The 15,559-nt window shown below is 38.3% G+C and overlaps 1 protein-coding gene across 1 annotated transcript in view; it reads left to right on the top strand.

The window, feature by feature from the left end:
- The window catches only part of LOC145619709 (uncharacterized), a 58,808-nt gene that overhangs the window by 6,207 nt on the left and 37,042 nt on the right, over positions 1–15,559 (top strand). The gene's annotated exons all lie outside the window — the stretch shown is intronic.

Below are 15,559 nucleotides of genomic sequence, written 5' to 3'. Positions count from 1 at the left end.
GAAGAAGAAGTTGTGGACATCATTGAGGACGTGGTGACATACTATAGGGATTGGCAAGATGGGGAGAAGGACTCTTCAAGCAAGCAATCTTCATTATACTCGGTGGACCATCTAAATGCAATCAACAACCTTTCCTCCCAAATGACAAACTTAGGAAAGGAGGTCACCGTAATCAAAGCTAAGTTGGAGAGCACTTCTTCCCCTTCTCAAGCCTCGACTCTTCCCTCCCAATTTAAGGGGAGAGGTACTCATTCTAACTCTCAACCCCCTCCCTCTTCACATAATATGCCTATGGGTTGCTTGTTTTGTGATGCATGTGGATCGTATGATCATGACTCTAGTGCTTGTCCTAATGAATGTGTTGATGAGTTTGATAACCATGAGAGTGAACATGTGAATTATGTGTCGAATAATAATGGTCAACGGTTTGATAATCAAAGAGGTCAATGGAATAGGAACTATCAAGGCCAAGGAAATTTTGACAACTATAACCAAGGTGGTGGTTATAGAAACCAAGGGAACCAAGGTTCTCGTGGTAGCTATAATAATCAAGGTTATAGTGGCCAAAATCAAAGCCAAAATTATGGTAATCAAGGCCAAGGTTATGGTTACCAAAACCAAGGTTATGGAAATCATAACCAAGGTAGTGGTAATCATAATCAAGGTGGTGGAAACCATAATCAAGGCTATGGCTAAAGTCAAAATAGGAGTAATTGGAACAATCAATGACGGGGTAATTTTCAAAATAATTCTCAAAGAGGTCCCCCACCCGGGTTTGTTCCAAAAACTCAAGGTGAAAGTTTCTATTCTCAACCTTCTTCACCTAGGACAAATTTGGAGGAGATAATTGAGAATCAAACCAAGTTGTTGAACACATACATGGCCGTGAGTTATAAAAAATTCAATGAAATGATGACCCACAATAAAATGCTTGAAAACCAAATCTCTCAACTTGCTAATGCCTTGAAAGATCATGCAAGCCCTTCTTATTTACCTTCCCAAGGTCTTGACCCCAAGAAACCCGTGAATGCTATTGTTACTAGGAGTGGAAAGGTTCTTGAGGAGAGATTGCCTAGGAAGGGTGTAGATAAGGAGATTCCTAGGGAGGTTTTGGTTGAGGATGAGGGGAATAGGGCATCATTGGATGAGGTGGTGGTTGAGACACCTAGAGGGGTGAGAGTAGAGAAAGAGATTGTGAGACCCAAGCTCCCCTACCCACAAAAATTCATGAGATACAAGTTGGATGAACAATTTGGGAGATTCATTTTACCGATGTGATCAACCAAATGCCAAACTATGCCAAATTCCTCAAAGACATTTTGAGTGGGAGAAGAACTTGTGAGGTTGTGGAGACCATCAATTTGACCGAAAATTATAGTGCTATCATCATGAACAAAATGCCACCCAAGTTGAAGGACCCCGGAAACTTCTCCATCCCTTGTTCCATTAACAAGATGCAAATTGATAATGCCTTATGTGACTTGGGAACTAGTGTGAGCCTAATGCCATATTCGGTTTATCAAAGACTTGAGCTAGGGGAACTCTTACCTTATAACATTACCTTGCAATTAGCGGATAGGTCTATCAAATTTCCAAAAGGTAAGGTGGAAGATGTCCCTTTGAGGGTGGGGAAATTTGTGTTTCCCGTGGATTTTGTTGTTCTTGAAATGGATGAGGATGCCACCATTCCGATCATTTTAGGTAGACCCTTTCTTGCTACCTCGGGAGCCATGATTGATGTGAGGAGTGCTAAGATCTCCCTTAAGGTAGGAGAAGAGGTTATAGAATTTGATTTTGATGTGTGTCATAAATGGCACACATTTGACGAGCATTTAGGTCCTTTCTATTCTCTTTTCATAGCTTTCATGCTTAATAAGTGCTTAGTTTTATGCTTTGTTGCTTAGTTTTACCTTTCTTCTCTTATTTTGTAGCTTTTGTGCTTTTCGTTGGCTTTCTAGCCTTTTCTTCTTTATTTGCTCTATTTTCGTGGTTGTAGGTATTGGACGAGGTTCGGGTCGTGATTTTGGTGATCCACTATGGTGGAAGAAGCTTTAGGATCAAGTTCATGGAGTTTGGGAAGCTCAAGATGCAAAGAAGTGGAAGTTCCAAGTCTTGGCTCTTCTCTTGTGCTCCCTCCAAAGGAAGTGTGTGCCCTCAATATTAAGCCTTAGCTACTGCCTACCTTGTCCTCCATCACCATCATAAATCATGTGTGCACCCCTTGAGCTTGAAGAGTTGAAGATTCGAAGAAACCCAGCTGCGTGCGGCCGCACGCGCAGAATGTGCGGGCGCACACGAAGGATGTGCGGCCGCACACCATGGTTGTGCGGGCGCACATCCCCTGTTGTGTGGCCGCACCATCGTGGGTCTTTTCCGATCGGATTTTGACGATTTTCTCTCTCTTCTTATACCTATTTGAACCCAATTTTTGTAAGAAGTTTTAAGAATAGAATTAGATCATATTCTTAGCTTAGTTGAGAGCTTCTCTCTCTAGATTTAGGGGTTAGTTTTAGGAGTAGATTTTAGAGAGAGAAAGTGAAGAATTTCAATGGTGATTGAGAGATTGAAGATCCAATGGTGACAATTGTATTGGAGATCTACTCTATTATCAATGAGCATTTCTAAACTCTATCTCATTTATTGTTTTGTTTAGTATTCATGTTTAGATTGTTGATTTTGATTGTGTTTTGATGATTTGATGATTAATGTTTGATTAGAGTAATTGTTCTTCTTTAATTGTAGATTCTTTGATTGTAGATTGTTGATTTCTTTAGTTGTTGGTTGAATTGATGATGTTTCTAGAGTAGTTGTTTGGTTAGGGATTTGGTGAAGCTTGTATAATGTAATGAATTGATGTAGATTGGGGATTTTGATGGAGTTGATGATGTGATTAAATTGGTTAATTGATTATGTGCATGTGTGTGTTTGATTTAGGCTTGATCACCCTTGTTATTCACACTAGATTGCATTGTAAGTTCACATTGATACGGACCATTGATTTGTGGCTTGCATTTACACGATTGGGGTGCCTTGTGATGTTTCCTAGCTAGAGTTTATCATAGTTGACGCTAGTTAGACCTCTAGGAGAATAGCTTGACATGCTCTTTTGGTTGCATGATTGATTTTCCCTCACATTGCTTGACTTAGTCGACTTTCCATTCCAATTTGCATTGTTCATTGCTATTATAAGTGAATCCTAATCCCTAGCATTTTGTTTGTTTGATTTCTTTGTCTTAGTAGTTGTTAGTGTCTTCTTTTACCCTTTGTCTTCGACCTAGCTTAGGCACATAATTGAAAGCACTTAGACATTACCGTTCCTTTGGGTTCGACCCTTGACTTACCTCTATACTTGTATTTAGGTTTGTTGAGTGTTTATAAATTTTGTTTGGCTTAGGAGGATTAGTTCAACGACCTAATTTTCCCACGTCAAAATGGTGTCGTTGCCGGGGAACGGTGTCTATGTTTGAGTGTTTTTGATTGCTTGAGTCTAGGTCATTGTTTATAGTTTTCTTTTATTTGATTTCTTTTTTTTGCTTAATATAAAATGGCATGTCTCTCATTTCCTCAATTTGACAATGAGCCTTTTTGTGAATATTTTAATAGACTAGAGGGATTTCTTGATTGTAATTGTAGTAGCCTTTGGGAGGCTTGTGAGATTTGTTATTTTGGTTTGAATGGGCAAACTAGGGATGAAGTTGAATGCATACACAATGGTGAATTTAGAGCATTGTCAATTGATGATGCTTGGGATTTTTATGTTTGGTTTGCTAGGGGTGTTTATAATAGGGATAATCATGTTCCTAATATTGATGTGCAATGTCTTGATTCTTCTAATGTTAGCATGATTTCCCATGATTTGTCACATGATCCCATTAGTGAACCTAGAACACATGATTTCAACTCTATTTCCCCTTTTGTTCATGATAATGGAGTACATGCTCAAGTTGATGCTAATGGTGTGTTTCAATATTCTTCATTATTTACCATGCCTTCTTGTGATGTGCTTCGTTCCCTTGATAATGAATCTCATGTTCTTGATTTTGCCCCCACCCCCCAATGTGATGTACATGCTCATGATTTCGATGTTGATTCTTCCAATCTTGGTTGTACTTCTTCTTCTTTTGTTGAGCCTCAATCTCCTACATCCTTTGAATCTCTTATTGTTACCTTGGAAACTCGAATTAGGCATGTTGAGCTTAGTGATGATCTTGGGCCTAAAATGGAGTCTACTCTTAATTGTTTGAGAAGTCAATTGGAGATGATAAAAAAGAGTGAGGAGCGTTTTGAGGAGGAAAGAAGGAGAAATGAAGAGCTAAAAAGCCAATTGTCATCTTTGATGCTTGTATGTGAAAATAACAAATCCAATGTGTGTGTTGAGGATGATGATGGTGATTTTGAGCAACCAAGAGTGTGTGAGGATACCTTTGGTGAGCATATGAGTGATGGTGAAGGAGTTGTGAACGACGAGAGTGTTGAATTTGAAATTCCCAACCCTCCCACCCTTTGTGATGAGTCTCAAGTGTGTGAATGTGACTCTTCTATCCATGAGTATTTGGACTCGTTTGAGGTTATGTCAAATGTGTTTCTTGAGTGCATAAGGAATAGCCATAGCCTTTTAAACAAGTTGATTAAGAAAGCTTCATGGGAGAGAGATGAATTTGAAGTGCATTTGCCTCCATTCATGCATGGTTTTGAGACTCTAGGCTTTAAGGAAGTTGAGGGAGCTATTGTTCATGAAGGTAGTGGAGTAGATTATGTGGTTCCTCTTGGGAGTTGGATGTTTGAGGGAGATGGTGATCATGAGTGTTCTTCTTTTGAGGATTCTATGATTGATTTGCATGCCCTCATTGGCGATGAGAGACCTTGTGTTGAGGGAGTCGCGAACCCTTTACCTATTTCTCATACCCCTTTCTCTCAAAAGTTTGACCGCATCCCCTATTGCCCTATTTTTCTCCCTTCTTTTGTTGGTAAGCCTATTGGGGACCCTTTTGTCTATGAGGATTTGCATGTGGGTCATTTGTCTCCAATTGAGGAAGAGGGTGATGTTGCCACCCAAAAATATTTTAGTGAGGAGGATTTGCCTTTTTCTTTTTCTTTTCCCCCTTCTTCTTCTTATTTTCTTGTTTTTCCTTTTGACCCTTCTTCTTCTTTCTTTTGGCACCTCCCTTCTCACTTGCGTGCAATGATCTTGTTGCACGTTTTTCTTCCGTCATTTGCCTACCTTCTATCATATGAAATGTGTAGTAGTGCATTTGACAAGCTCTTGCGTGCGTTGAATTATTATTTTACTAGAGCGGTCAAGCTTGGACCTTAAGCAAGCCTTTCTCGGGAAGTAACCCGTGTTTTAGATTAGATTTTCCTTTTCTTTTTAGAATAGATTTTTCTCTCATGGAAATGTTTGTGTGCCTTTTGCTAGGTACATGACTTGATATACTTTGGTGCTTCGATTTGGATCAAGAATCAAGGAAGGTTGACTCCTATCTTTGCGAGCATATGGAGACAAGGTTTAATTCTTGAGAAATTAGCTTTGAAAGGTTTAAATTGGGTCATTTGCGGGTATTTACACCCACCTAATATTCGGTAATATCTTTCCTTGCTCTTTCTCTTGTGGATGATGACTTGTTGGACATATGTTGGTTTGTTGGATTAATCTCCTTGTTTTCCCCTCCCATGGATTATATGATTTATGTTTGAGTGTATTGTCTCATTCTAGCTTGGGGGAGGGTATTCTATCATGTTTGGTGGGATGTTGATCCATATGTGTTATGCACCTTTGTATATGCTTTTCCATGTTTCTTATGTTTTGAAAAAACTCCAATAAGATTTTTGTTTCTATCAAGGCAAATTTGCAACGTGTTTTGTTTTGTTCTTGCTTTGGACATAATAACATTTGGACTTGTATAATTGAATGCATTTCTTCCTAAATGGTAACGGTGTGCACGGTTTGAGAGTACGCTTGGTTGATTCTTGGATAAAGCATGCTAAGGTAGTTGGTTAGAACTAGTGGGAACATGACGCCGGATTCTACTTGTTTGTGGCCCGTTTGGTAGTTGCTTCCTATAGTCGATTTGACACCAATAGTGAGTTTTTGCTACAACCATGTGAGTTCTATGTTTTTCAAGCCTTCTACCTTACTTGTATGAGCGGCATGGATCCTTGACTTCTTGCAAACCTAATCTTGAAACTTGACTCATTGATCTTGAATCCGAGACCGAACCATTTAGGGAGGACAAAGGCACCTTTTTCGGGGTGGTATTTTTCATTTTTAGGATAGTTTTATTCATTTTCTTTATTTTTGGGTTTACATTTGCCTTCTTGCAACCATTTGAGCCTTATACCTTCTTTTCAAGCCACATCTTTAGATCTTGGCCTTTTGTTTCATTTTCTTTCTTTTCTTGGTTTTTGTGAAGCGATTGATCATTCTTGATGGAGTTTGTGGTGGAGAAGTTGGAATGTTTGGTTCTTATGATAGCAAGATTGTGTGATTTCTTCCTTGTGAATAATGGCAAATGAGTATGAGTAAAAGCCGTCCTATATTATAAAAGGCATGGACAAATAAGTGCAAAAATCGAAAAAGCCGTCCAACGTTAAAAGAGGCGAGGACAAAGCACTATTAAAATGAAGAAAAAAAAAAGTGAAAAATGAAAAAAATTCAAAAATATTTTGATGTGAGCTTTCTCCCTTTTTGAGCATTGAGGACAATGCTCCATTTAAGCTTGGGGGGAAGCGTTCTCACGCTTTTTGTGTATATGTTTGTGATTTATAGCTTTGAATAAGCTTGGGGGTGTTAGTTTGTTTTTGTTTGGTGACTACTTGATTGTGATTCTAAGAATTGGCCGTTCTTTGCTTCACTATTAGGAAAACCACCAAATTTTAAATTTTAGCCTACCTTCACCCTTTTGCCTTAACGTTACAACCTTGGGGAAAGACCTTTTGACCTAAATGGTTGAGTCACTCATCGGTGGAGAGGAATGTGAGTTTTAGGAATAGGGAGAGGGGATGCAAAGTCAAGATGTCGAGTAGCCTAAAAATTCTCTTTTTCCGGTTCCTTCGTGGAATCATTGGGATGCTCATTTGAGGTCGATTTGAAGCTATTAGGAAGAACGCGGTAAGATCGTTTGGGATGAAAGTGGATTGTGAAAGCTAGTTCCTATGCTTAGCATATTTATGTTTCAATCAACCTTGGGTATCTTGGAGCGTGCACTCCCTTACTTGTTTAGAAAGATTTGCATCCACTTGTGCTTGTACATTTGTAAAAGTCCTTTCATGAACATTTGTTTGCTTTTCTTGTATTTTGTTTTCTTTTTCATGCTTTGCCTTGTCTGTATTATTATGAGAGTTATGGGTAAACTCTTAGGATACCCTTACGAGAGCATCACTCGTCCTCTAGGGCGATCTAGGGGTTTAAATGGCTTGTCATTAGTTGCTAAAATTGACCGTGATTCCTACGAAAGTGATTTAGTGTATATTCTCATCTCGTCTCTTCTTTAGTTTGTTTTAATAAGCTCGTCATTTCCACTCCCTTGGTTTTGTTTTGCTCGAGGACGAGCAAAAGGTAAGCTTGGGGGTATTTGATGTGTGTCATAAATGGCACACATTTGACGAGCATTTAGGTCCTTTCTATTCTCTTTTCATAGCTTTCATGCTTAATAAGTGCTTAGTTTTATGCTTTGTTGCTTAGTTTTACCTTTCTTCTCTTATTTTGTAGCTTTTGTGCTTTTCGTTGGCTTTCTAGCCTTTTCTTCTTTATTTGCTCTATTTTCGTGGTTGTAGGTATTGGACGAGGTTCGGGTCGTGATTTTGGTGATCCACTATGGTGGAAGAAGCTTTAGGATCAAGTTCATGGAGTTTGGGAAGCTCAAGATGCAAAGAAGTGGAAGTTCCAAGTCTTGGCTCTTCTCTTGTGCTCCCTCCAAAGGAAGTGTGTGCCCTCAATATTAAGCCTTAGCTACTGCCTACCTTGTCCTCCATCACCATCATAAATCATATGTGCACCCCTTGAGCTTGAAGAGTTGAAGATTCGAAGAAACCCAGCTGCGTGCGGCCGCACGCGCAGAATGTGCGGGCGCACACGAAGGATGTGCGGCCGCACACCATGGTTGTGCGGGCGCACATCCCCTGTTGTGTGGCCGCACCATCGTGGGTCTTTTCCGATCGGATTTTGACGATTTTCTCTCTCTTCTTATACCTATTTGAACCCAATTTTTGTAAGAAGTTTTAAGAATAGAATTAGATCATATTCTTAGCTTAGTTGAGAGCTTCTCTCTCTAGATTTAGGGGTTAGTTTTAGGAGTAGATTTTAGAGAGAGAAAGTGAAGAATTTCAATGGTGATTGAGAGATTGAAGATCCAATGGTGACAATTGTATTGGAGATCTACTCTATTATCAATGAGCATTTCTAAACTCTATCTCATTTATTGTTTTGTTTAGTATTCATGTTTAGATTGTTGATTTTGATTGTGTTTTGATGATTTGATGATTAATGTTTGATTAGAGTAATTGTTCTTCTTTAACTGTAGATTCTTTGATTGTAGATTGTTGATTTCTTTAGTTGTTGGTTGAATTGATGATGTTTCTAGAGTAGTTGTTTGGTTAGGGATTTGGTGACACTTGTATAATGTAATGAATTGATGTAGATTGGGGATTTTGATGGAGTTGATGATGTGATTAAATTGGTTAATTGATTATGTGCATGTGTGTGTTTGATTTAGGCTTGATCACCCTTGTTATTCACACTAGATTGCATTGTAAGTTCACATTGATACGGACCATTGATTTGTGGCTTGCATTTACACGATTGGGGTGTCTTGTGATGTTTCCTAGCTAGAGTTTATCGTAGTTGACGCTAGTTAGACCTCTAGGAGAATAGCTTGACATGCTCTTTTGGTTGCATGATTGATTTTCCCTCACATTGCTTGACTTAGTCGACTTTCCATTCCAATTTGCATTGTTCATTGCTATTATAAGTGAATCCTAATCCCTAGCATTTTATTTGTTTGATTTCTTTGTCTTAGTAGTTGTTAGTGTCTTCTTTTACCCTTTGTCTTCGACCTAGCTTAGGCACATAATTGAAAGCACTTAGACATTACCGTTCCTTTGGGTTCGACCCTTGACTTACCTCTATACTTGTATTTAGGTTTGTTGAGTGTTTATAAATTTTGTTTGGCTTAGGAGGATTAGTTCAACGACCTAATTTTCCCACGTCAGATTTGAATGAGAGCATGAAGTATCCATGTTCTTCTTTGGAAAATTGTATGATGATTGATTCACTTGATATTGTTGTGTCTTCCATGCATGAGCACTTGCTCACTTCTAACGATGCTCTTGAGAATGTTTTGTTGAACAAAGACAAGGTAGGTGCTTCATGCAAGGAGATGACTTTCTATGAGGAGTTACTTGATGGAAGTGTGGAGGACGTGGATGAGCAAACATGTTTGGAAATCTCAAGCCATGAAGCTTTGCAAGTGGCCACATCATAAGAAGGTAATGGTGTGCCTATGGTGGAGCTCAAACCTCTACCATCACACGTTAGGTATGAATTCTTGGGCCCTCATTCCACTTACCCCGTGATAGTTAGTGCATCCTTGAGCGAGAGCCAAGCTCAAGCGTTATGTGGTGTTTTGAGAAAACACCAAGGTGCTTTGGGGTACACAATTGATGACCTTAAAGGTATAAGCCCCTGTAGACACCCATTTGTGTCTCCCCAAAACCGAACCCAGTGATGAATGCCTTGCACGTTGTGTCATTATCGAATTAGGTGAAAGTGATTTGAAAGCCGAGTGTTGCGGTTTAGTTTTTATTAAATTCTTTTCTCTCTGATTTTAAAAATGACTTTATTTATTTGAAAATAGTCGAACCAGTTTAGTTTGGTCCATAATTAAGGTCCAATAATGGTGTAGATGGATGGGGCTCGAAAAGACCTTTCCAACGATATATTATGAGCCCAATTCCGATGAATATTGAGGAAGTTATGGCCAAAATACTAAACTGGGTCTGGTTAATTATTTTAATACGGCCTAATGATCTAGAGGAGGGCCCAATATTAATTATTATTCCTAAAATTATTAGGATTAATTATAGTTTTCTAGAAGTTTCTAGAAAGTTCCTTTTAATTCTAATATTGTTAGATTTAATAATTAATTATCTTTAAAAGATTTTTATTTGGAATAAAATATTGTTTTTGTTATCTTAAAAATATGTATTTTATCTTCTGTACGGATTCCGTAGATCAAGTTGATTAAAGATCGGATTCCGCGTGAAGAGAAACGACAAGTTTGTCGCCACGCGACAGACCCTGTCGCCTCGCGACAGAGTTAATTCCTGGCGACAACGTGGAGTTTTATTCCTTATCAAATTCTATGATTTTCAGGATTATTTTCATTATAAATAGCGTCCGAGTTCCTGTTTTCAGAATTATCAATTACTATCATTCACTATTAATTCTCTCTTTTCTCTCTTGAGGAATATATGCTTTCTTTCTCCCTCTTTTTCTAAGCTAGCTTTTTTAAATACAATTCCGCATTCACTAGACTTAGAGTCATCTAGCCATGTTCGAAGTTGCCTTCGCCCTAGACGTGCAAGGTTTGATAATTTCTGAGGGTTTGGTCAAAAACTAGTCTAAACTTTATTTAATTTGATTCTAATTTAACTCTTTAATTATTCTTTATTATTTTCATTGAAGTTTACTAACTTGTGTATTGTGTTATTAGAAAGAGGTACGAGGCTTCAAAGTAAGTAGATTAGTTTACTCCCTATTTTATTAACAATGTAGAAAGCATGTTTATTATTGTATAATATTACTAGTATCATGTTAGGATGTTTATAATTTCTAGTATCATGTTAAGATGTTATTTTATGCTTTCTAGTTTCATGTTTAGGGTGCCTTTACTTAATTCTAATATCATGTTATCATGTTAGTACCATGTTAGGTTTAAAGTTTCGATCTTTATTGCTTAGTGACATGCTAGGATTTGTTATTAATCCTGTTAGTATCATGCCTAGGATCTTGCTATTATTATTAAGCTCTATTATGCCTTATCATGCTATTATCATTATTTCTTGTCTATTATTATGTTGCTTGATATATTATATTTTGTTATTGCTTGATCACGCCTTTTATGCAGGTTTAAAGGGAATTTGTACTTGAAATCACGCTTAATAAGATGATTAATAATTTTTATAAGGCGGGTCCTTTCTTTTGTAGATTGGATTCGTACCCTCATCCCCGGACCCTGTTTGGTTCAAGACCTTATGGAGTAGTTGATGGTCCTTTTGGATTGTCTTTTGGGTTTACAAGTTCCTAAAACTTGTTGGCGACTCTTTTTGCTCTTTCTCTTTCCCTTTGGAACGCCACCGTACTTTGGTGTATGATCACAGTGGGGTTCAAGTTTGGGGTTATCATAATGCTTGAAATATTCCCTACAGTTTTTGGCGACTCCACTGGGGAGGATTTCTATTTATATTCCTGAAAGTTATTTAATTTTGGCAATTATTTAGAATGAGCGGATGAGACTCGAAAAATTCTAAGTATTTCATGTGCGTGATTTGATTAACATTATTGTCATATGCATTAAAAGGTCCTCATGGGAGCACCCCATGAGTCAATCCATAGGAATTTTACACGTAGGAAATTTGAGAAATATCTTTCATGACTAGAATCGAAAAGATGATGCGAAATCTGAAAAATTCGAAGAACACAGAAACTTGCCAAGGCATGTAGGAACTAGCGTCTAGAAAACAGGGCTTGTCGCCCGTAAAAAGTTTCTGTCGCCTGGCGACAGTTATGACGCTTGGCGACAGGACTTTGTCTAATTAATAAATTAATTTTGAATTAATTAAAGGCTAATAAATTAATCAATTCGACTTAGTACGACTTTAGGCATGTCCATTTAGAGTAAAATTACTGGAAACAGTCCAGATTAATGTTCCAGCAATGGCGCAGGAATTTGGACTGTGGCACTTCAGTCTAGTGTCTGTCGCCTGGCGACAATTTTGTCGTCTGGCGACAGGCTCTAAACAGTGGCGACAGTCCTGTTGTTTTAGCGACAGTCCAGTTTTCTTGCCCGAGTCACCACGACGAGTCTAATTAACAGTCTACTAGTCGGATTAATCAGTTTGTTAATATTTCAAACCATGTTTAAGTCTTTAATTGAGTTTAGGCACTTAAAAGTTCCATGGTCATACACTAGTAGTCAAAGCATGTCACTCATATACACATAAAGCACACACATAACATGTTTGTCACATTATGACCATGTCTAGAGAGTCTTGAATGCGTGTTTTCCGTCATTTTTTTTGGGGGGGTAAGTCGGATATTAATCCTCCAATTTTCAATTTCCCTTAAAATATATGCCCCATTTTTTCTTTTTCTTTTAATCTTTTGAATATAAAGTCAAGTCAATTAGAGTCAAATATTAAAACAAATATGGTTTAAATTACAGCGCGTGGCCAAGAAAGGAAGGGTGTTTAATCAAGGACAACACTTTTGTTCAAGTTTTACTTTTTGACAAACCAATCGGTAGGAAAAGGAAAGCTAAGAAGGCAATGGCTAGTCAAGAAGAACTTAATGAAGTCAAAGGACAAGTAGCCAACTTGGCTGAAATGTTGCAAAACCTATCGCTGCAAATAAGTAATCCTGAAAAACAAAAACAAATGGACCTAATCCAGGAAAGCTTGGGCAAACTGTCAAACGACTTCAGATTTCAAGAGATTAGCTCCCAAGGGGTCTCGGTGGATAAGGACCTTCTTCCACAAAAGTTCAATCCCAATGACATCCCTATGTTCAAGGCTATGGATAATCCTTATTTTCATTTAAGAGCTTTTGAAACTGTAATGAGTATTAAGGGGATAGATAGAAAAGCATTTCATTCTATATTTTCATTACCCTTAGAAGCTGTATGTCAACAGTGGTACTTTTCACTTGATAAAGAAAAGACCTCTAGTTGGGAATCTATTGTGAGCGCTTTCATTGAAAGGTATAAATGCAATATACAAGTTGAAACCGATCAAATAGAATTAGAAATGCTAAAACAAAAAGAAAATGAGGGTTTCACCTCCTTCTTCAATAAATGGAGGGAAACTACTGCCTAGTGAAGTGCCTAGTGAAAAAGAATCCGTTAGGATGTTCATTAAGAACCTTCAAGAAAAATACTCTAAGCACCTTAAGTACCAAAGCAGCTTAAACACTTTCAAAGCTGTATATGATATTGGAATTAATATTGAAGATGACCTTGCTAAACAGAAAGTTGCTAATAACAACTCAAGTAGTGGCTGGAAAAATAAGAAGAACAACAATCCTTCTTCATCCAAATCTACCCACTCAAATAATGTTAGCACTTTTCCTCTTAATGAAGTGTTGGCAATGAATAATAATCAATGACAAAAGAAACCATTTAGGAAGAATTATACTCCTATTGGTATGAATCATGACACCGCATTTGATCGCTTACATGCAAAAGGTCTTATAACTCCTATTGGACCATTTGGGGACCCACTTGTCGAAAGGAGAACGGCTAGCTGGAACCCAAATGCACATTGCAAATATCACCAAGGTAGGGGTCATCCTACAGAAAATTGTTGGAGACTAAAGGAAGCCATTCAAGACTTGATCGATAGTAACAAGCTCCCATTGCCTCCTGCAAGTAAGAAGCCAAGTATCAATACCGCACCGCTATCAGATTCTTTGGCTATTTCCGACGAAGAAAACCAAGAGGATCCATCTAGCCTCATAGAGCCCATCGAGACCATTGAAGAAGAAGTCTTCGAAGATGCTCTCGAATTCCCTGGTCAGGAGCCTGCAACTAAGCAAGAAGTATTGGCATTGACATTAGTATTGTCGGAATTGAAAAAGCTAATCTCACAAACCTTTGAGGCTATAAAAGAGAAAAATGAGTTACTTAAAAGTAGACCCCCACTTAAACAAAAGAAACCTTTTTCTCTCCAAGTAATTGACACTCCCAAAAAGAATAATAGGAAATATACTCCAATTGGGACATCATACACAAACATGTTCAAAATGCTCTTCGAGAATGGAAAAATTCAACCTCTCGAACCAAGACCATTTGAATCGCTGAAAAGAACAGACAAATACTATTGTTCATATCATCAATCAGGGGGACATACAATAGAGCAATGCTTCAAGTTTAAGGACTTGGTTCAACGTTTGATTGATGAGAAGAAGTTAGTTTAACTTCCACAAGATGCCATGATTAATGGAGTATGGGACAGTGACGATGAGGATGTTTACCTTAAAGACATTGAAGAAACTCCTCTATCAACAATATACCCAGTAAGTGACATTTGGGATGAGGAGGATTCGCCCATAGATGTCCTCACTAGGTCCGGGAGAATACAACCTCCCATTTCAACACAACCCATACCTTCTATTCAGCAAATTCCCGTGCCTATTATAAAAGACAACGATGTTGTCAAACAGTTAAAAAAGACTAAAGTGGAAATGAATGTATGGAAACTTTTAGCCACATCTCGAGAACATAGAGTTGCAGTTATGGATGCGCTGGCTAAAGTAGGCATAGATTCGGACACCACTTCTGAGGGACTTGCTAACTTCCTCACGAGTGACCTCCCAAGTCCAATTAATTTAGTCACTTTTTCAGATAAAGATCTACCACCGGAAGGTGACAAACACAATAAAGCCCTAAACCTCACAGTCATATGCAAAACAATGAACGTCCCTATGACTCTTGTGGATAACGGTTCAGCAATTAATGTGTGCCCACTTAGAACCGCAAGAATGTTGGGAATAAGAGATGAGGATTTATCCCCGTCAACCCAGGGCATAAGAGCTTATGATAATTCGCGTCGTCAAGCACTAGGGACAATTACCATGAATATAACGGCGGGTGCAATCGAGCATGCCACTACATTTCAAGTAGTAGATATCAAGGCATCTTTTAACTTGCTATTGGGACGCCCTTGGCTTCATGATTTAAAGGTCGTCCCTTCGTCTCTTCATCAATAAGTAAAGGCTATAGTTGGAGGCATTCCAATTACCATTGATGCTTCATCTATGAGGATCAAAACAGTAAAAAATCCACTAATTAATGTGGAACATGATGAAAACGATGAAGATTTGTGGGGCTTTAGCGAAGAGGTCTCCTTAATAGAGGAAGATGAAAGGACCCCTCTTCATTATGACCTCCACTCAAACATGACAACAAATGCTATCCTAAGAAAGCAAGGACACTTTCCTGGAATGACTCTAGGAAAGAAGAAAGGAGTAGCTAAACACATGGGCTTACCAGGCCTCCCTAAATTGGATACTTTCGGACTTGGTTTTGAACCAACTCGCGAAGACCTTAAACGGGCCCAGGAAAAATTGAGAGCACGAAGAAATGCCCGCACACAAAAAAAGGAAATACCCATGGATCAATATCCTCTCACTTTAAATGGACAATTTATAAGAGAAGGCGAGGACTACCCTTGTCATGAATTTCCTGAACCCTTCGTTGTGAATGGTATAAGGCAACCTGGGTTTGAAATCTTTTTGGATTGTTGCTTCCTAGATGAGATCCCAGCTCCAATCTATAAGGAAAAGGCA

Source organism: Chenopodium album, chromosome 27 (assembly GCF_948465745.1).
Source record: "Chenopodium album chromosome 27, dcCheAlbu1.1, whole genome shotgun sequence".
NCBI classification, from domain to species: domain Eukaryota; kingdom Viridiplantae; phylum Streptophyta; class Magnoliopsida; order Caryophyllales; family Amaranthaceae; genus Chenopodium; species Chenopodium album.
The sequence above is the reverse complement of the archived record's forward strand: the minus strand, read 5'-3'. Positions and strand labels throughout refer to the sequence as shown.